The sequence below is a fragment of the Haemaphysalis longicornis genome, unplaced genomic scaffold (genome assembly GCF_048455015.1).
Source record: "Haemaphysalis longicornis isolate Haplotype H1 unplaced genomic scaffold, Haemaphysalis longicornis Haplotype H1 scaffold_9, whole genome shotgun sequence".
NCBI classification, from domain to species: Eukaryota; Metazoa; Arthropoda; class Arachnida; order Ixodida; family Ixodidae; genus Haemaphysalis; species Haemaphysalis longicornis.
In genome coordinates this window covers 86,792,537-86,814,249 of record NW_027526460.1, presented here as the reverse complement: position 1 = coordinate 86,814,249, position 21,713 = coordinate 86,792,537, and the positions used below count along the sequence as shown (strand labels likewise).

Here is a 21,713-nt window from a genome sequence, read left to right as displayed (position 1 = left end):
CGATGAACTGATGGAGTCTATTAATGAAGTGAAAGAGGCGCAATCATCCCTTGAGCAACAGATTACGGATCTCGATAATAGGCTTTCGGAAGTTGAAAAACATGTCAGCTGCCCCGAAGGGCTGCCCACGCAAAATTATCAACCACAAGTAATGGCGCTGAACCAATGGCTAGATGACTTTGAAGATCGTTCACGAAGGGAGAATTTAATATTTCATTGCCTTGCAGACAGCTCTTCTGAGACGTGGGCACAACCACAAGAAAAGGTTTGTGCAATTCTGAATTCCGTATTGAACTTAAACTTGACTACTAGCGACGACCGAATATCTCGCGCCCACAGGTTAGGCAAGTTCATTCCTGGTAAATGTCGGCCAATTATTGTAAAGTTCTCCTCATCCAAATGAAGAAACAGCATCTTGAATTCCAAAAAATAAGCTTAAAGAGTCTGACGTGGTCGTGAACGAAGATTTTTGCAGGGCAACGAGGAGCATGAGAAAAAAGTTGTACGAGTACGGAAAGGATAGCGGCCAGCAGTTTACCATTCGCTATAACAAGCTTTACCTGAACAAAAAACTCCCAAGCATTTCCCCGAGGGTGAACATGGTTAAGTGCGAATGCACGGGGTGATGCTACGAGGGGGAGTAAAGTTAAAATCCGTGGGCATTCGCCCGTGAGCGCGCGCGAGCCGACCCACGGAGGTCTGGCAGTTTATCGCTGCATATATAGGGGGGTACGCCGCGCCGAGCGCGCCGAGCCAGGTGGCTGAGAGAGGAGGCGAGCGCAAGGGGAGAGGGACAGCGGCGCACGGCAGCTGCAGCCGAGCGAGGGGGAGAGGAGAGAGTGTGACGTCACGGTGGAGAGAGAGGCGCGCGGCAGCTGCTGGGGAGAGGAGGCGCGCTGTGACGTCATACCATGACGTCACGGCGCGAGGAGCGGTGCGGGGAGCGGCGCGCACCCGCGCAGCCACGGCGAGGAGGCGGAGCGAGCGCGGTCACGTGGTGAAGTGACGTCACCGCGCCGTTGCTACCGACGCTCCTCTCCGCTCCACGCCGTTGCTAGGGAGAGGAGGACTGCGGACGCCGCCGCCGCCGCCGCCACCGGCGGTGGAAGGTTTGGGGTCGCTTATAAAGTGCATTCGCACTTAAAAGTGCTATGTCTACTCTCCTGCTACCGATAGCATATGCGAACTGGAAACGAACAAGCCAAGGCAGATCGATGATACGTCCGGGGGTTCAGATACCGTGTCATCCTAACATCTGACCCGCGCCCAAAAAATAACGACAAGAACCTGTCAGTCTTATTTTCAAATGTGCGTAGCGTCACTAACAAGCACGATGCCTTGTTTTCCCTTTCTGATGACTGCGCTGCAGACATAGTAGGCAAACTCAGAATTGTTTTGTTGCGATAAAAATTACTTTGTATACCGAGCTGATCGTTGTAATCAACCTGGTGGCGGTGTATTGATCGCTGCAGCCGATTGTCTCACTTCCAGTATGGTGATAACAAATTCAGTCTTAGAAATTATCTGTGTTTCGATACACTTACATAATCAAAACGCCCTGTTTTGCGCCTGTTATCGTCCGCCCAATGCTACATCTGACTTTTGTGACAAAATACATGACGTTCTTAACAACCTGGTCTTGAAATTTCCACATGCGCCGTTGTTCTTGCTCGGGGACTTTAACTTCCCCAAAATAAACTGGTCAGTGCCCTGCTCTGCTTACAGTAATCTATCAGGAGATAGTACTACATTTTTTAACATGTGTCTCGACTTTAATTTGACTCAGCTAGTTGACAAACCAACCAGAGTGGGTCCGACGTCCGCTAACATACTAGATCTGGTCCTGAGAAATGTTCCAGATCTTGTGCGACTCCTAATTTTCCTTCCTGGTTTAAGCGCTCATTGTTTCATTCATTTTACCTTAGAAGCTGAGGTTTCGCGCCGGCTAACACACAGCAAAGCAATAAGAAATTACGCCAAAGGAGACTACGCTTCAATTAATACAGAACTCGAATGTTTTATCGATGCCTACATGGTAGGCTTTTTTGATCGCACGGTTGAACACAGTTGGCACTTGTTTAAAGAAAAAGTTACGTTTTTGACTAACAAATATATTCCTTTAGTTGTTATTTCTTGCAAGCAACGCTCACCTTGGTTCACATCTGATCTAAAACGACTGCAAAACCTAATGAAACGCTCATTTCGTGTAGCCAAACGCAAAAATGAGACATCCCGCTGGTTTGCTTACAAAAATATTTCCGACGCTTATCGTGCAGCCATAAAAAAAGCAAAGGACGTCTTTTTTACAAACACTCTGCCCTCGCTTCTCCAAAGTAACCCAAAAATGTTTTGGAAGACAATTAGACCTAATAAAAAAGAACTTATATCTCTTAGATATGCTGACAACCAGGTCATGCGCAGTGACGAATGTTGTCGCGTTCTGAATCAAGTATTCGCCAAGTCGTTTTCGAATTGTCCTGCGGATGTTGTGCCGCAATTATGCGATTACAACTTTTTTCCCAATGGATCCTATTGTAGTAGATCCTGTTGGAATTATGAAGCTGATTCATGACCTTAAACCTTCCAGTTGTGGCGTAGACGAAATTAATCCCAAGCTCTTAAAAAACACCGAAGTTTATTCGTCAATAATCCTGCCACACATCTTTTTTCAATCCCTTCAGTGATGTGCTGTGCCAATTGATTGGAAGGTGGGGTAGGTCGTACCTGTTTTCAAATCCGGTATCCAAAGCTCTCCTTTAAATTACCGGCCAATAGGCAGTTGTAGCATATCGTTACCGTGTTTACATTACCGTTTACCGTGTTTGCGGGAGAAGACTGCGCAGCGCGAGAGTTGCCGCGAACGGCAACTTACCGGCACAGGCTTCACCGTCGCCAGCGCTTCCGGCAACACGGTAAACGGTAACGCAAACACGGTAACGATATGCTAAAACTGCCTAATATCGTTAACGTCTATTTCCTGTAAACTTTTAGAGCACGTCATTTATTCTAACCTTCTATCATTCCTGGAATCCAACTCCTTTTTCAGCCCATTTCAACATGGCTTTCGGAAAAATTACTCATGCGAAACTCAGCTTCTAACACTCACACACGACGTTGCATCAGCTCTGGATCGCGGTTCATCTGTAGACTGCATCTTTGTAGATTTTCAAAAAGCGTTTGGCAAAGTGTCTCATCAATTATTACTTCTTAAGCTCAGTACCCTAAACATTGACCCTAATGTGTTTAAGTGGATAGAATGCTTTTTGACCAATCGCACCTAATTCGTGACTGCTAACGAATGCAATTCTCCCCCTACTGATGTTAAATCCAGTGTACCACAGGGTTCGGAGTTAGGTCCTCTGCTATTTTTAATATTTATTAACGACCTTCCTAATGGTATAAATTCCTCCATAAAATTATTCGCTGATGATTGCGTAATTTCGCGAAATTTGTGACCGAACGGACAACTTTAATTTACACGCCGACCTCGACACTGTCTCTAAATGGTGCAGCAAATGGCACATGATACTTAACACAAACAAATGCAAAAGCATGACCATTACGCGCAAACGTTATTCCCAGCAGCCCTTTAATTACAAAATTACTGGAGCCACTCTCGAATACGTTACATCCTACAAGTATCTTGGTGTTCATATCAGCAATGACTTAACATGGCACACACATTAATTATGTCTGCAGCAGCGCAAACCGTTCCTTAGGATATATTCGCCGTAATTTCTCTCATGATCCATCCCCCCTCAGGTTAACACTTTATCGGACACTAATTCGCCTTAAACTAGAGTATGCCTCGGCAATCTGGGACCCTGCACAACAAAACCTAATTTCTCTTCTGGAATCTGTACAAAACCGCTCAGCTCGATTTATACTTTCCGACTACTCCCGTACCTCCAGTGTTTCACTAATGAAAAATAACCTGGTTCTACCAAGCTTGCACCATCGCAGAAAAATTTCACGACTCTCTCTGTTTCACAAAATCTATTTCCATAACCCATCTATAAGACGCGACCTTTTCTTACGGCCCACGTACATATCATCCCGCATCGACCATCCGTTCAAGGCAACAACGTTCCATCTGGCCGCACCAACGCATTCTCAGATTCATTTCTCCCCAAAATGTCTGAGGAATGGAACCACCTTCCCCACCACATTGTGTCCATTGAAGATCCGGCATCATTCAAGAATGCACTTTCTGTACATGTAATGCAGTAACCTGGTTTCCGGAAATATGCTTGTGTTTACATACTGCCTGTACTTCTACACTGTTACCTGTTTTCATGCACTGTACCCACCCCCTCTGTAACGCCGTAAAGGCCCTGAGGGTGCTCTAATAATAATAATAATAAAACCGTGCTCTCACCAAATCCGACGCCAAGACCAACGCCGACGTATACGCTCCCTTCCGTCGCCACCGCTGCCACCAGCTGCCTGGACGACCGCCGGCTTGCCCAAGAAGGGAGGCGACGCACGTAGTTCCAGCAACACAATGCCCGTCGTTCCTTCAGCGACGCCTATTTTGTGCGCTACCTAGCCAATCAGAGGGTGGCAAAATAAAAAAAACGAACTAAGCGATTACAACAGCCCGAAGACGGGACACGAGAAAGGAGGAGACAAACATGTGCACTGACTATCAACCACATCTTTTTTATTGCATTAGGGCGCAACCTTTGTACGAAAGAGTCAAATCTACGCAACAATAAATAACAAATAGAAGAAGGCGACGGTGCTGTACGAATTCTTAAAGCACACAATGATGGTAGGAAACCCGTATCAATTCGAAAGATATGCGATCCCTTTTCCGTTCACGCGAGACACTGGGCATACGAATACACTCGTCGCAGCATTGTGCGATACAGAAAGCCTCGTGGGTCACGCGTGCCCTTTCTTCTTTTTTTTTTTCCAATGCACAGCAAGCTGACTGCCAGCATGACCCTTTGAGAAAGTTCTCGTAGTCACGCAGGCGATCGTCAATGCAACGTCCTGACAAGACTGCGGGATTTTGTGAACAATTCTGTGCCTGTATTCCACAACCGAGCATATTTCTTTTCGCAAGACTTTTCTGCGTTATGCACTGCGTTCCAAAAAAGTGCGGGCCAATTCACCCTGTGGAGGGCGTTTCGAAAGCGACGCTTTATACACCACCTACCACGGGTGCCTACGGCCCGGTTGCGTTATTCACACGTTACACTGTACCTGTAACACGTTATTTATTATTTCACTTCAGCACAATGTTCAGAACGGACTGATGACCGGTGTGATACGCACTCAGACTTTGCGTTTTCAGCGCAGTTATATTATTCGTGAAAGTTAACTCAAAGCACATTCCACGTATGGTAGTCGGTTGTTTGGTATCGGTATTGCACACGAGTCCAAACTTTTCCAGGTCTACCTGGACAAACCACTGGTGCACACGGCCGCCACACGTGCCGTGGACGGAGCGCACAGAGGCGCGAGAGGTCGCGTGCCGCTATCACGTGGCATTCAGCGAGAACGCAGGGGGTAAACCCACAGCTGTGCTCGGTGAATACACCGTCTGTCTCCCCTGTATCTGCGTGTGCTCGTAGCTCAATTGGTAAGACAACGGGCTCTCGCTCCGTTTCTCTATTCGGTATATGCACGAACAGGAAGCTATCGGTTTTCAGAAGGTACCTTATGCAGGAAACACTAGAGTAGGTGGTGATAGAAAATTCCTCATACGTCTCCTTCGTGAGGAACTCGCTTGGATCGCCGCAACTTCTTTTAACATCTTCCAAGTACATAGGCATGGTAACCTCCAGCCACTCAAGCCTGTCATAGTCAGCATCGCCGTAGTGCCGGACATCGGGGAACTTTTGGCGCAGGTGCCGGGTTGTATTGCTCATGTCCAGAAGTATGAACCCCTGATAGAAGTTCCTCATGAATGTGATGGTGTGGCCTGCAGTTGCGAACAATGGGCTGCATGTGTGCCTGGCTTGTTCTTTTAGGTGTTATAAGGCAGCGGTCACAGCCGGAGGCAGAACTTGAATGGTCCTTCTCACGTTCATCTTTTCGATATTATTCGTATGGACGGGCTTTCGGTGTAGATAACGGACCGGTTTCACCGTCAGGTTCTCTTGCAGGTCATACACATACTTTAGGTAAGATACCTAAATTTTCCCCTTAGGTCCTACGTCATGAGCGTGCGTTCGTCATTCTTCAGCACATCGCAGGAGTCGAAACTTAGGAGTACAGGTTTGTTACAGTCGCACGGGGGTTCTACTTCAAACGCCAGAGTGCCCTGGTCCGGCATCTTCATTTTGACTCGGTGGTGGTCGGTGACAAGTTGCACTATGCGGCAACCACAGGTTTTTTTCCTTTTTTCATCACAAAGAGTACTAGATCGGGAAGCTGACTACCCGTTGGACGTTTAGTGAAGAAGTAGCCTACTGGGATTGCGTACGACGAAGACAATCCACTTAAAACGAAGCAGAGGAGGGAGTGGGCTAAAACAACATCGTTGCTGCTAATCCAACATCCGCTTGCCTAACAAAGCATGCAGTCTCGCTGCTTGTTATACTGAAGCTTTTCCCTAAAGGCCAACTGCACTCAAATTTTCGACGGCGTAAAAATAAGGCCATCCAACAGGGCCAATAAAAAGAGTGCGACATGCAAATATACTGCGTTTCAAGCATGAATGCGCGCGACGCAAACAGCTCGTGAAGATTGGTGTTTTGGGAACCTAAACTGAAAAACGCGGCCATTACCGGCGGCCGGGCGTCACAGAGGTGATGGAACGGAAGCATGCGCATCAAAATCAGAGGCCGCTCACAGCAGCCTCCAAATGCGCGTGATAACGCCGCGTGTCCCATTGTTATTTCCACAGAAGAAGTCCCACTAACGTCTGCCCAAGCTAATGAAGTTAGGCGCAATTCCAACACCACGTTGCTATCGATCAGGATGAAGAAGACCGTCCGACAGTTATTTTTGCATCAGAAAAAGTTGCAGTGACATGTTGGACGCGATAGCGTTACTTTGACGCCGAATGATCGTTTTAGAAGGGAGTTGCTGCGTTTACAATTTCTGCTTTCCAGTTACCGAAGGTTAGCCAAGATGGTTTTAAATTGCCCTGACACACAAATAACAGACGCCATCTACGCTTGTGTGGCTGAACATGTGGGAGTGAAGGTTGCGGCTGCTTGATCTTGGTCAGTTTCAGCGACAAGGCGACACTATCTGTCGTACAAAGCGCTTATTTCCTCATGCCGTGGCTCGTCTAAGCATTTTGGTTTTGGTTTTTACTCTACGCTACCTCGAGCAGTATTCGCGGGGTGACCAGTTTTGCCCTTGCGCGCTAGAGGTCAAACCACACCCCCTTCCGTAAGCGCCCGGCAGCGTATTCCCAAACCATATCCCGTAAGAGACCAGGCCGACCCCCCCCCCCTTTAAATAGCGCCCCAGCATCGTGATGTCACCGACGTCACTTCCACTGAAGCTGTAGCCAAAATGGCGGCGCCCATTTGAAAGCAGTCCTGTTGTGGCGTCTCAGGCTCTCAGGCATTGCGCTTGCTTTGGATCCCAGGATGCGTGCTTTGACATACGCGCACCGCTACGTATTGCTCAAGTCGTCGCTACGCCTTTGCGAAAGTTCGCTGCACGTTTGCTTTTGTCGTGAGAGGAGCGCAGCGCTGGCGCAGTTAGAATCTCGGTGATTTGCACGTAGGAGGCATTTGCACGCAATCTTTTGGCTGATACCTTCAGTGCTAGGTGCATCTACTCCAAATCATTACGTCCCCAAAGCACTGGAATCGCGAAACAGTAGCCTATAATCGATATCGGCGCTCTGCATGTAGGTAGGGGGTAAGTGATTGCTATCACATGTACTCGCTCGCACGCGTACGGAGTGAATTGGCGTAAAGCTTGCCGACTTACCGCACAATTATTCTTCCAAATCTCCGCCTGCGCGTCGCTTAGGCCTGGGCGGTGCTCTATAAAATAATTTTGCCCTATTTTGAGCATGTTAGATGCGTTTTGCAATAGTGGCCAATAGGCAAGCTCTGAAATTGTTCGACACGTATGCATATTGCGTAAGAATTCTGGCCTGGTGCAGAGGTAGTGCAGAGTGCTTCCCCTTCTCTACACACACGCCCACACAAACATTTTGCAAAGTATATTTCACCTTACGCGCTGCGCTGCAACGGCGTACCCGTTCGAAAGCAGTCGCTGTTCGTTTTAATCGAGACAAGCTGCTTTCTCAAGCTGGTCCACTTTCAGGCGGGAAAACTCTTTATTCCTTAAAACAAACTGAACGTCTATATGTACCCTTGTTTCATCTTCAAATAGGCAGCGTTGGTATAATGTTGACACATTTTATAGCAAAGTTTTTTTAAAGCAAAGCTTTTTACCTCTACCCCCCAAGGGTTCTTTCGCGACCGTTGGTGTCACCAGAAAACTCCAGCTAACAAATAAAAGAATTTACTGGCAACACCGGGAATCGAACCTGGAACTAATAGACTAACAAAGCGAGAGCCCATTGTCTTACCGATTTAGCTACGAGCCCACACGAAGACTGGGAAGACAGGTGGTGTACTAACCAAGCACATCTACGGGTTTACCCCCTGCGTTCTCGCTGAATGCCACGTGAAAGCGTCACGCGACCAGTCACGCCCATCTAGCGGCCCTGTGCGCACCTTACTCATGTGCTAAGAGTTACAAAAATTAAAGGAAGCTCACACCAATGCATGACATCTCACTTCTACTACGCCAATGTGCTAAAGCCTGTGGCATCCAGTGTTCACGTAAACAATCACAGCTCCTTGTCATCCGCCCTCACGCCAAACCAAGGAATACACTCAAATAATCCTTGATGGCCAGGCCATCACTCCAAGCCCCAGCATCAAGATCCTAGCTGAGCCTACATCTCGAGGCTAACATCAGGAGTGACGTCTCCTTGCAGCGCCTCAAAAACAGCATTAATCAAATCATACACATGATCAGGCGAGTTGCCACCAAGAAGCGAGGCCTAAAGGAATCCGGTACCTTTCGATTAATTGAAGCTTTTGTCCTCTCGAGAGTTACTTACGTCAACCCCCTGTCTTCTTCTAGACAAGGAAGACATAGAGACGCTTTATATAATGATTAGAAAGGCGGTCGAGCAGGCCATTGGTCTTCTTATGAGTGCGTCCACACAGAGGCTGCTTAGCACGGGGCTCCACAACACCGTGGAAGAGCTGATATAAGGCCATCTTTCTAACCATAAGGCCCGACTCAGAACTGCGATGGGTAACCGCATGCTTCACCAGATTGGCTGGGCAGCCCAGAATGTCACTCCGCTTGACGTACTCCCAGACTCTTGGCAATAAAACTAAAGATGCTCCCTTTGCTTAGAAATATGAACCCCTCACATGACGAGGGTCACCGAAAAGCACGGGCTCAAGCGCTAAACACCACCCTCGATGGGAATCATGCAGTTATCTACACAGACGCCTCCAAACATCGAGGGCAGCGATACGCCATTATCGTGGCTACCTTCAGAACCAACCTCCTTGCGTGTACCTCTCTTAGGACCCAAGAAATGACGCCAGCAGAAGAGGCAGCTATCACCTTGGCTCTCGCTCAACCAGGGGTTCGGAGGGTAGTCATTGATTCCCAGCAAACCGACCTACTGGAATTACCAGTAGGGTTGGGTGTCCTGACCTGCACTGCGCGTGCTAAAAAACCACTCCCCAAACGGTTTCATTCAGCTCATCTGGACACCCCCCTCACACTTCAATGGAGGGCAACAAATACGCCCACCCAACAAGCCTGTGCTTTTACCTCCCATGCTATGGAGCTGAACGAGGTCAGTCACCCGCTTGTCACGTTCAGGGAGATAACCCAGCATTATCGCATTCTGAGACAGACCGTACATTCGCCTTACCCTGACCTTTCCAGAGAACAACAAACTACCCTACGGCTTATACAATCCGGGCTCCTTCCCACAGCCAACGCGTCTTCACTTAACGCATCCGAATCGCTACGACGCTGAATGTAAATTTTGCTCAGAAGTAGGAACACTCCGCCCCGTAATCGGGGTGTGCGGCTTTAGCCTTGAGCACCCTCCTCTCTTTCCGTCAACTACCCAACCAGAGCAATGGGAGATGCTGCTCTCCAGGCCCTCTTTACCTACCCAGCTTCAGTGGGTGGACAGAACACAGGCGCGCGGACTGCATATGGGCCCCACGGAAGAAGGAATCACTCCCCAGGGCTGCACTCTGGGCCGTTCAGAAATCTGAACAGAAGTATTTCTTCCCCCTCCTCCTTCTCTGCCGCAAATCTCGTCGCCTCCGTCCGCGGCGCAGAGACGGAGAAGACAGATCGTCTAACACCGGGTTGGAGCTTACTTTAATTTTATAAAAAAAGTTTCCACTCTTGTGCTACACCAATACAACTCAACCAAACACCGTTCATGCTTCATGCATTGATTTAACCTTAACAAGAATGTCTCTTTGAAGTAATAAATGGTGTGGTTAAGTGCATTTCACTTCTCTCTGGTTTTGCTATTTGTAGAGCGATGTGAGTGAATTTAAGTGACGTCGCATGGGTAATCGTTATGGGTGCCGTTTACAGCTTTGCTTTCCAACCACATTCACGGGGTGGATTGGCGCGATTTTTTATCATGTTATCACAGGATTCTCTGTGATGACCCCACAAATAAAAACTTTTGCATAGAACAACTTCAACTGTTGTTTTATTCTTCGGACACCTGACAACTATTCGAATTCATCTTCGCAGCGCACAAATGACAGGACAAAGAGGAGGAAAACACTGGGCAAGCGCTTAAGATGTATCCTGCCTTTCCTCCCCTTTGTCCTGTCATTTGTGCGCTGCGAAGATGAATCTGTACCAACTAGCCCGGTTTTCTGCGCGACTATTCGAATTCACTTCGAAAATATTCGAACCCAGGACTATTTGCTTCGAATTCGCTTCGAACTAAAATAACACTATTCGCACAAGCCTAATATTTTGTCATTGCAAGATGCACAATTTTGCCAAATGGTCACGTGTCCACCACAAAAAAAAATGTTCTATTGTGGGCAGTAGCCTGGAAGAGAATGCAGCCAATATTCCACACCCCCTGTGTTTGTGTTGCCCCTCTTCTAAATTTGCTTTAATATTGTGGAAATTGATGAAATGATTTTATGCTGCTTTATATTGCCTAAAATAGTTGTCAAGCAACGTTTTACTATTTCCTACAACTAATTTGGATTATTAACCTGACGTTGTCATATTGGGCATATTATTGGCATCTTGCATAAGTGACACTCTGAAGCCTCTTAAATGTATACCCACTAGCCCCCTTCCCCTATCCCTACCCATGGATAGCCCCCTTCCCCTATCCCTACTTCCCGTACCCATGGCCTTCCATGTATCAAAAGAATAGTTCATTAAAAATTTTTTCAGCAAGAGTTCACTGGTTACCTGTAAAATAGTAGCTACCTTAAGCATTTACCTTTGCCCTGCCTTGTGGTCTAAAAAAGTCTCCTTACACAAAAATGTGTCCATCGGGTGTTTCATTTGGGTGCGTGTCTGTGTATACTCAGATTAGTGTGTTTACCTCATCGCAGGAAGGTTAACCCTCCGTCATTGGATCAGCTTACCTGGATTTCCAGCACTTCAAACATCATCAAGACTCGGCCACTTTGAATAGGTTTTCACTGTAATGCACATGTTTTGATATATTTTCGGTGATCCCTAACCTATTTTTTATGATCATTCTTTTTAGTTCTTGCAGTTGACTTTTTTTTGCTATAACATTGAAAGGCTGAAAGGCATTCAGTATCTAGTCATTTTTTATAAGCATGTTTTAATTGCTATGGCAGCCAAATAGAACGGGTAGTTTCTAATTTTTGCCTTTTATGCATATCAAGTTTTTTTTTACTCCCACATCTTTTGGCCACCTTTTATTCTATTTTGACTTGTCATGTGTATTTTGAATATTAAAATTGCTAGTCTTGCAAAAGTTGCTCAGTGTGCTTATTGCTGCATTTAAGGTGTGTCTAGACGCTTTAGCTCAGTCAGATTTGTCAGGCCACACGAAATGCAGTAAAATGTGGTTATGCTGTCCCATCTATACAATATCAAAGTTGTTTTAGATGAAATAAGTTATATATGTGCACTCTTATTCTGATAACCACATTTCTATATACCCCTGGGCGTAAAACAGGAAGAGATCTATAAGAGTCGTCTTGATGACATCTTAATAAGATGATAGCAAGATGGCTACAATGCCGCTGGCGTAAACTGCTGTGAGAGGTTTTCCTTTATGTCTCCACAATTACTAGAAAACATCTTCACAAGACATTATGTCTCTATTTGGCATGCTTAGAAGTCTTCTCGTAGATTGCTATTCAAAATTTTTGAGAATGTCGTCAAAACGGAAAATAAACGTTTTGTTGCTTTCATTCCAGATAGCTATGAGGTGTTTAGTATTCGTCCTGTAAACGTCTTGTTGGAATTTTTAGCAGTCTCTGAGATATCATCAAGAATATCTTGCAAGACTTGTAGCTCAGGCATAGCGTCGCGTTAGCCGAGCTACAGGATGGCTATCTCCAGTCTTGGCAATGTCTATAAAAATCTTCAGGTGTTGCGTAGACATCTTGGAGGTCTTGCCCAGATGTCGTATAGAAGTGTGGTAGCTGTCCTAATGTGTAGATCAAGATGTCTTGGACAGCTACACAAGATAAGTTTGAGAATTCTACAAGACGTGCTTGCGTTCACTGGGAAGTGAACTGCGAGCTCAGAAACTTATCTGAGCTATTCGAAGCGGGCGTTTTGGGAGCGGGTTGAAACGGGAAGGGTGTTTTGCGAACGGGTTGAAACAGAAAGCGGCCAAACGGGAAGGGCGTTTTGGGAACGGGCGTACACGGGACGGGCCAAACGGGAAGGGCGTTTCGGGAATGGGTTCAAGCGGGGCGGGTTCAAACGGGAATTTATTTATTTATTTATTTCCAATACTGTTAGCCCTTGCGGGCTGTTACAGAGGTGGGAGGAAAATAATTTTCCACAAACATGTAACACCAGTTCCGCGATAGACAAGCAATGCATTCAGAGAACACACAATGACAGCTTACGCTCAAATGATTCAGTCGTGGGTGTGTCAATAAATACATCTGCATCAAGGTTGTTCCACTCAACTATAGTTTTTACAAGAAAAGAAAATTTGAACACATCAACGCGTGGCACATACGGCATCACAGCATGAGAGTGACCTGTTCGTGGCGACACTCGCCCTGGGGGGTACAAGTATAGCCTGGAATCCAAGTTGAATTTATTATTATACAATTGGTACAAGAATTTCAGCCTAGCTATTTTTCTGCGCACTGAGAGTTCGGGCAAACCGGCACGAGATAATAGTGCAGATACAGACTGCGTTCTTCGGTACGCACCGAAGATAAACCTTGCAGCTAGCCTTTGAATCCGTTCCAATTTGTTTATCAAACCCACATTGTGCGGATCCCACACTATACTAGCGTACTCCAGTGTCGGCCGTATAATTGATTGGTACGCCTTGAGCTTGACCTCAGGTGTAGCATCTTTTACCTTTCGCCTTAACAAACCGAGTTTGCGTTGAGCAGATCCGCAGATGTTATCAATATGCTCGTTCCAGTTCAAATTGTTCGTTATTGTGACCCCGAGATACTTAAGCTTACTGGCATGCTGAAGTGGAATATTATTTATTGTGTAAGTAAAAGGCAACGGGGTTTTCTTGCTAGATACAGTCATGTAAGCCGATTTATCAAAATTAATTTTCATGTCCCATGTAACACACCAGTCGTAAATTTTTTGAAGGCTTTCGTTTAACAGCACTTGATCTTGAACATTCTTGACGCGACAATAAATGAGACAATCATCCGCAAATAGACGTAGTTCAATCTTAGAATCAATGTCATTAGCAATGTCATTAACATAGAAAAGAAACAAAATTGGTCCTAAAACCGACCCTTGCGGCACACCCGACAAAACCGGCAAAAAAGATGACCGTTCACCAGCTATTTGGACATACTGTTTTCTATTGGAAAGGTACGCGTGAATCCATTTCACGATTTGCTTGTTAACTCCAAGTTTATATAATTTCTCAATAAGTTTATTGTGACATGCGGTCAAAAGCCTTTGAAAAATCAATGGCTATTACGTCGATTTGCTCCTTGTTGTTAAGTGCAAGGCCGAACGCATGGGACACTTCAAAAAGCTGCGTTACTGTCGACAAGCGTCGGCGAAAACCATGCTGTTTTCCGTAGAATAAGATGTTAGTTTCAATGTATTCAACTAGATGTTTCGATATTATATGTTCTAACATTTTACACGCTGCGCATGTAATGGAAATTGGTCTATAATTTTCCGGCAATAACTTATTGCCCGCCTTGAAAACAGGTACAATGCGAGCAAGGAGTCAGTCTTCGGGTACACCTCCAGTACGCAATGACACCGCAAAAATTCTCAACAAGAAATGGGATATCCATTCGCAATAGCGCCTCAGGAACTGATTGGGTATTTCATCGGGACCACAAGATTTTTTGGTATCCAGTTTCAGCAACAAGGCTACAATGCCATCTCGGGAAATGTCGATATCGTTAGTATCTCCACACACTGACAAAGCATCAGTTGTATCTGAGGGGCGCCTATTACTGCTAGGTGTAAATACCGAATTAAACATACTGTTAAAAGCATGAGCGATCAAATCTGGCTTACTACAGACGCTTCCGTTTACCTTGATTTCATTAATGTCGCGCTTAGAATCCGATAAGTATGTCCAGAATTTTTGAGGCGAGTTTTGCATATAATCCACAAGCGTTGTCGAAAAAAAGGTCGCCTTTGCACTTTTTAGTTTCTTTCTGAGTTGCGTGCCGAGAGTAGCTATTTCTTCACTTCTCCTTGGCATCCTTTTACGCGCACGATTCAGTCGTCGCTTCAAATGAATGATGTCCCTAGTTACCCATGGGATGCGTCTTCCCATGCGTTTGGCCTTCTTAGGCACATATTTTTCTAAGCAGGCGCGTACAACTGACACAAAGTATTTCCAAAGACTATTTATATCATCTTCGACAGGGATATTATCAAGAGCGCATTCTAAGTAGTCCGTAACTGACGTGTCGTCAGCACGATTAAAAGTATACACATGTACAGAGGGATTTCTTTCTAGTTGTATATTACCCATAGTTAAAGTTGCTACGACTGTTTTATGATCTGATATGCCATCCTGTATGTCGATATTACAATTGAAGGTCCCGTCTGTCAAGAAAAGCAAATCCAGGGTAGATTTATTTTGTCCTTGTGTCCTGGTTGGTTCTTTGACCACCTGAACAAGGTTATGCTTAAGCATGATCTCTAACATTGTATCAGCGCTAGGCTTTTCAACTAATCCCGTAACTCTCGCATTCCAATCGACACCAGGTAAATTAAAGTCCCCTGCTAAAATAATTCTACTTCTGGCATTCCTTACAGTATTTAAGTGCTGGTCAAGAGTACACAAAAACTCAACTGGGCTTCCGGGGGTTCTATAGATAACGCCCACCATCAAAATGGTGGTATCAAGAAACAGTTTGCACCAAACACTTTCATGCCCGTTGATGGATGACACAGTTTCATATCTGAGTGGCTTCTTCACTAATAGTGCTACGCCACCACCTCGTGTTGCTCTATCTTTGCGGATCACACTGTAATTGCCTGGGAATACTTCCTCGTCCTTAACGTCACTGTGCAACCACGTTTCTGTTATGGCAATTAGCTCCGCGTCGTGGAGCAAAGACAAGTATTCAAGTTGTTCTACCTTATTCACAATGCTTCGGGCATTTATGTTCAGTAATCTTATCTGTGGCTGCCTTGCGCGTCAGTCAACTTTTTCGGAAGCAAATGGCGGCTCGTTGCGCAGTCTCACGCGCACGTTCTGCTCGAAATCCCATGTATAAGCAATGCTATTGATAAAAAGCTTATCGTGAACAAGGTTGACCTTTGCACCGGCGCCTTTCTCAGTCTGCGCCGATTTCCAAAGTAGCCTTCTTTTTTCAACTGTTTCCGGGGAGTAGTCATCAGAAACACTGATTTTCGTTCCTTTGAGTTTTTTGCAGTTCTTGAAGATTGCCACCTTTTCATTGAAATAATACAATTTTAGTATAACAGGCCTATCACGCGACTGTTTCTTTTGACCAAGCCTATGTATTCTTTCAACTGACGAGACCATGACGCCAAGTTTCTCAGAAAAGATATTTTTTACAACCTTCTGCTCGATGTCCTCACGCGTTTCGTTTTCACTGGACACCAAATACAATAACATTATTGCGCCGTGCCCGGTCTTCCAAATCAATTAGTCGCTGCTGTTGATGCTGAACTGTTCGTTTAACGTCTTCAACTGTTCTTTCTAAAATTTCCACCCGAGCACATTGATTCATAATTTTAGTGAGGCTTTCTTCCAAATTGGCAAGCCTGTTGTCCATTTGATTTTGCTTTTCCAAAATTTGTTCCAGCAATTCTTCCACAGTTGGACCAGGGTTCATTTCTACGTCCCCAGAAAGCAAGACCTTCAGGTCCAACCACAACATGCTCAAAATCTCAAGACACTTCACAGGGAGCGGCAGCACCAACAGACAAAGGCAATTTGACCGCAATCGTGATACGGGAGAGTAATAACCAACCTGCAAAACAAGCCATGAGTGGTCATGCGACATTGCCGCTGTCGTGCTTCCGCTCCCACTGAAGGTAGTTGGTTGAGGTGCCAGCTTTATATGCCCGCTGCCCGCTGCCGATGTCACTCCTGCTTGATGGTCCGATTGGCTCATCCAAGTGACGTCCACTGCTGCTGTACTGGGCACCGCATTGCTGACGATAAGCGGCAGAATCTGCAAAACAAGCCATGCGTGGTCATGCGACATTGCCGCTGTCGTGCTGCCGCTCCCACAATGGGTTGTTTCGGGCTACACCCATGGAGCGTCATGGTATTTGGTGCCGTTAGCTGTAATTTTTTAATGCTTTACGTTCGCCGGACGTAACTCAAAACATTGGCCTAAAGTTCCGTTGGACGTAACTCTATAAACTGGCTTAAAGTTACGTCGGACGTAGCTCTAGTTTTCAATTTTGGGTTCCGTCGGACGTTACTCTAGAAACTGGCTTATAGTTCCGTCGGACGTAACTTTAGTTTTCAATTTTGGGTTACGTCGGACTCTAGAAACTGGCTTACAGTTCCGTCGGACGTAACTTTATTTTTCAATTTTGGGTTACGTCGGACGTAACTCTAGAGACTGGCTTAAAGTTACGTCGGACGTAACCCTAGTTTTCAATTCTGGGTTCCGTCGGACGTAACTCTAGAAACTGGCTTAAAGTTCCGTCGGACGTAACTCTAGTTTTCAATTTTGGGTTCCGTCGGACGTAACTCTAGACACTGCGTTTTAAAAAACACAGCCGGCAAACCGCTTCCGACCACTGACCAGTTAATGTTAATTATAATCGTTATAACAGTTCCGCGGGCTCAGAAAAAATGGGCCCAGAGCCATGCATACATACGTCTCTGAATACCCCCATCACACAAAAAAGCAAGTACCGAGAACAAATTAATTGGTAGGCGTCACGTGTAAGTGCTTTTTTTCTGCTTTTGGCACGCTGATGCTCGTGGAAACATCGTGATTGCTTGTGTTGGTGTTTTATAAAGTCATTAAAACTACTTGTAACCTTAAAGCTTGCAGATACAGTGTGTAAAGTAAGATACGACCCTGTCATGGGGGTACGGACGATTCGTCGAAAGACAATTGGTAATAGGGCAATTCGTAATAGGGCAATTCGTAGCAGGGCAATCGGTCACGTAGGGCAATTCGTCATAGGGCTACTCGTCGCTTGGGCATCTAGTCGCTCAAAAAAAACTTTTTTGTTACATTTCCAGGCTTACAGCATAAAGGAATTCGGGAAAGAGGGGCATGGTACGTGCTTGCATAAAAGATAAAGCTCAGAAGGCTTCCCAGAAAAGTCCAGTTCACCCTGAAGCTGACAGTGCACCGGAGGTTGCGCGTTCGCCGGACCAATCTTATCATTCAAGGCCGAAAGTCGAATGGAGCTTCCAGAACAAACTATCAAGACTTAGCGATTTACCAGCGAAATACTATAAAATAACTGGTCTAAGCACTCGTTTTCGCAGTCGCTATGGAAGTCATCAGGACAGAAAGAGGCGGGGAAATGCTGGTTTGCAAAGGAGTTTTATGTACGGTTAACCTAATGTTTTACAGTTTTAGTACACGTACCTTGAATTCAGGCGGGAGATGTATGTCTTCTCTGCGGGGAGGAATATCGTAGACAAATGTTGCACGCTGTCTTTGCCTAACTGTTCGTCGAAGCGTTGACTTAGAGGGACATCACTGTGTCACAATCTTCTCGATAACAGCGAGATAGCTCTTCTTGATTCGGGATATAGGAATAAGGGTACCTCGTGATGTATTTGCGTCGCAGCATGATGTTTGAATATTTTTTCACGTTTTTAACGTACGACGCGGTCATTTTGCGCACGCGCGGAGGATGTGATTTTCTTAAATTGTTTTTCCTGAATAAAAATCCCTTGTTAGCCTGCACTGTGTCCTGAATAAAAATCCCTTGTTAGCCTGCACCGTGTCCTATGTTGTGTATGCCTAGTCTTTGTTGTTTCGCGTAGTCTTAGAATGAATCACTACCAACTAGTCCAGTTCACAGCACTCCCAAACACACAAGAAACTTCTAATAGGGTGACGAATTGTCATCTTGACGAATTGCGCTATTACGAATTGCCCTATGCGACGAATTGCCCTACTACGAGTTGACCTGCTACGAATTGCCTTTCGACGAAATGTCCTACAGCCGTTTATTTGTGTGTTTTATTTTCATCGACTGGCTGCATCCGGCTGCCTTATCCAACTTAGAGATGAATCGCGCGTTTCCGTCTCTCTTTTTTCTACGCCGCGCAGGCCATGGCATCTGATTCCATAGGAAGAGTGTATCAATTGTGTCGTCACCAAAATGGAATGTTCGTATTAGATAAGGTTACCAACGTTCTCGATCTGTTTCGATAGTTCTCGAAGGATTAACGCCGAAGGATAAATGATCGCAAGGCAAACAACGCGTCATTCGATTCGCCGACGCCAGTCTGCGCGCGTCACTTTGTTGGCTGCTTCTACGTCGCGTGTATTTTCTGTGAGTTTTAGCGGAGCACGAGTTCGCTCCAATAAACTTTGTTATTTGAAGAAACCTGCGTCGTCCTTGGCTACGTGAAAATGCATTGGTCCCGTCTCCTTTTAGCAGCTGCTGTGATAAATCATTAACTCGCTTTCAATCGAGCTCGTCCAAATGGGGCGACGAGGGCACAGCACTGCCCTGCACAAACTTGTTTAGAGAATGTCAGAGGAGCCCTCAGTGAACACAATGAGAACCATTTCATGTACTATAGAATACTGGGCACTAATTGAAATTGGCATGATGAATTCGCCCGATTTTGGGGGCGATTGGTAGCTCGGTCTACTTGCAGTCATTATTCATGAAGTTGGGCCGCCACAACTTAGCAAAACCGCCAAATCGTGTTAATTCTAGCTGATGTTCAGGCCATGTACTAACTCTATGTTGGTCTCTTTTATTTTCCCGTCCAGAATATAGTTACGCGCGGTTTTGGGTAGTCTAGAGGGAAATTACCCGTGAGGTTCTACGGACAATTGTGTAATACTTTAAGGGAGCCCTAGACAGTGCATCAGACATGTCACCATACTCGCTAACCTCAACGGGCTCCACTGTGGCTCGCGTATGTTCTATACTATAACATTTCCTATCTGAACTTAAAGGAGCCATGAAGAGAAAATGCAAGTTGGTTTTATTCGAAAGATTTCGTGTTTTATAGTGCCCCCAGCGCTTATCCGGATACAAACGGTGCTTTATTCACTGAGAAATTAAACAATTTAGGTTAAAATTTTGATTTTCCCGCTCAATCGTGCGTTTTCGTGGTCCCAAGTGACATCACGGGAACCGACCGCTCTGCAGCCTAGAGTACCTTCATTCACGCATCCACCGTACAGGGTAGAGACACGTAACGCTGGCGCCGCCATGTTCGCTTGCTCGCTCGCCGCCGAAGCAAGTCATTGTGTCAAAACCGCGCTAAAATTATCGCCGCAACGCGGTTTACTGAAGAAGTTTGAATCATATTGTCTGTTTCGCGTTGCTAGGTCTCGTGGGAAACGAAAAGAATAACGCGTTGAGCCCGTTGGCCCAATTGCGGCGGCACGGGACCGTTCAAAGGTTGTCTCCACCCTGTAGCGGTGTTGGTTTGTTCCCGCGTTTCTTTACGTTCCGTAACCTAGATGGCGCCACCATACCGTGGCACGCGTTTGGTTTGTTTTTGCCCGCATTTAAACCTGGCTTGTTTTTGTTCTGGGAGAGAGAGAGAGAGAAACAACATTTATTCAGGCCTGCGTAAACCCGGTGGGTTACCTACTGGCGCTACTCGCCGGACCCCGTGCAAGGGGTGGCGGAAAGTCGCACTTTCGGCCGCTGGCGTTCGATGGCCGCGAGCGCGAGCTCGGCAGCCATCTTTTGGAGTTCGTAGTTGACGCTGGTGACCGCGTCCCTCACGCTTGGTGGGAGCGGATCATCGTCCTCCTCCGTTGTTGTTGTCGGTGGTTGATTGAGGCAACCCCACAGCATGTGCTGCATGGTCGCACGAGCGCTCCCGCACAGCGCACACTCGTCCGTTGGGTATAGTTCGGGGCACACGTGCTTGGCGACCACGGGCGTCCATATCGCCCGCGTTTGGAGCTGTCGCACGAGCACCCCTTCCCTCCTGGTGAGTTTACGGTGTGGCGGCGGGAAGGCGCGCCTAGTCTCTCTGTACCACGCAAGCACATCCTTGTAGGAGCTGACCGGGGTTGCCTCCTCTTCTTCCCTGTAGTAGTCTTCCGCGTTCGATGGAGTAGGAGGAGGGGGCAGACTCGCCTCGGCCGCAGCCGCCGCCCGAGCCGCCGCCGCACCCTCCGCGGGCGCAGCAGCAGCAGCCGCGGCAGCGGCCGCACCAACGACGGCGGCGCCATCGTGTCTCGTTAGCACGCGCGCCGCTCGGTCCGCCTCCTCGTTGCGGTTGGTCCCGGTCCCCACCGGTCCCACGTGTGCCGGGAACCACTTGAGGACCACCGGTAGCGTCCGTCGGGGCAGGGCCCCGCACACCCTGTTCGCGCACTCCGACACCGAGTTCCGAGCGTAGCTCAGTATCGCGTTTCGCGAGTCACTGATCACTGTCGCGCACCGTGGGTCCACTAGGGCTAGCGCGATCGCCAGCTCCTCCGCTTGCGTTGAGTCCCGGACCCTGACGCTGCCCGCCGAGCACAGCTTCCCGGAGGTCGCTGCAATCACGGCCACGGCGTACGTGCCCCGGCGGCCTGGGTATTCCGCCGCGTCCACGTAGAAGGCGTTGGTGTCCGCCGCGTGCACGTCCGTCAGGGCTTTCGCTCTGGCCGCTCGCCGCTCTCGATTCTCTTCTGGGTCCATGTGCTTCGGCAGCGGCGGCACGTGCATGAGGGCGAGCAGCCCGCGCGGCAGCGACCGCGCCGGCTTCGGCATCGGCGGCTGGCTCGCCGGCCACCCCCCGCCTCCACCACCGCGACCACCGCCACCGCTCCCGCCGCCGCACCCGCCGCTCTCGCTTTCGCCTTCTCGCGTTAATTCCGACCGGTAGCCTACCCTACGTAGAATAGCCCTACCAGTTCTTGTCTGCG

At 47.1% G+C, this 21,713-nt stretch overlaps 1 protein-coding gene across 1 annotated transcript in view; it reads right to left on the bottom strand.

The window, feature by feature from the left end:
* LOC144152903 (8-oxo-dGDP phosphatase NUDT18-like) overlaps window positions 1–4,858 on the bottom strand; it is a 53,198-nt gene extending 48,340 nt beyond the window's left edge. The window contains exon 1 of the mRNA XM_077684457.1: window positions 4,379–4,858. The gene's annotated coding sequence lies outside the window, so the exon portion shown is untranslated. The remainder of the gene's footprint in view (window positions 1–4,378) is intronic.
* Between the last annotated feature and the right edge of the window lie 16,855 nt (window positions 4,859–21,713).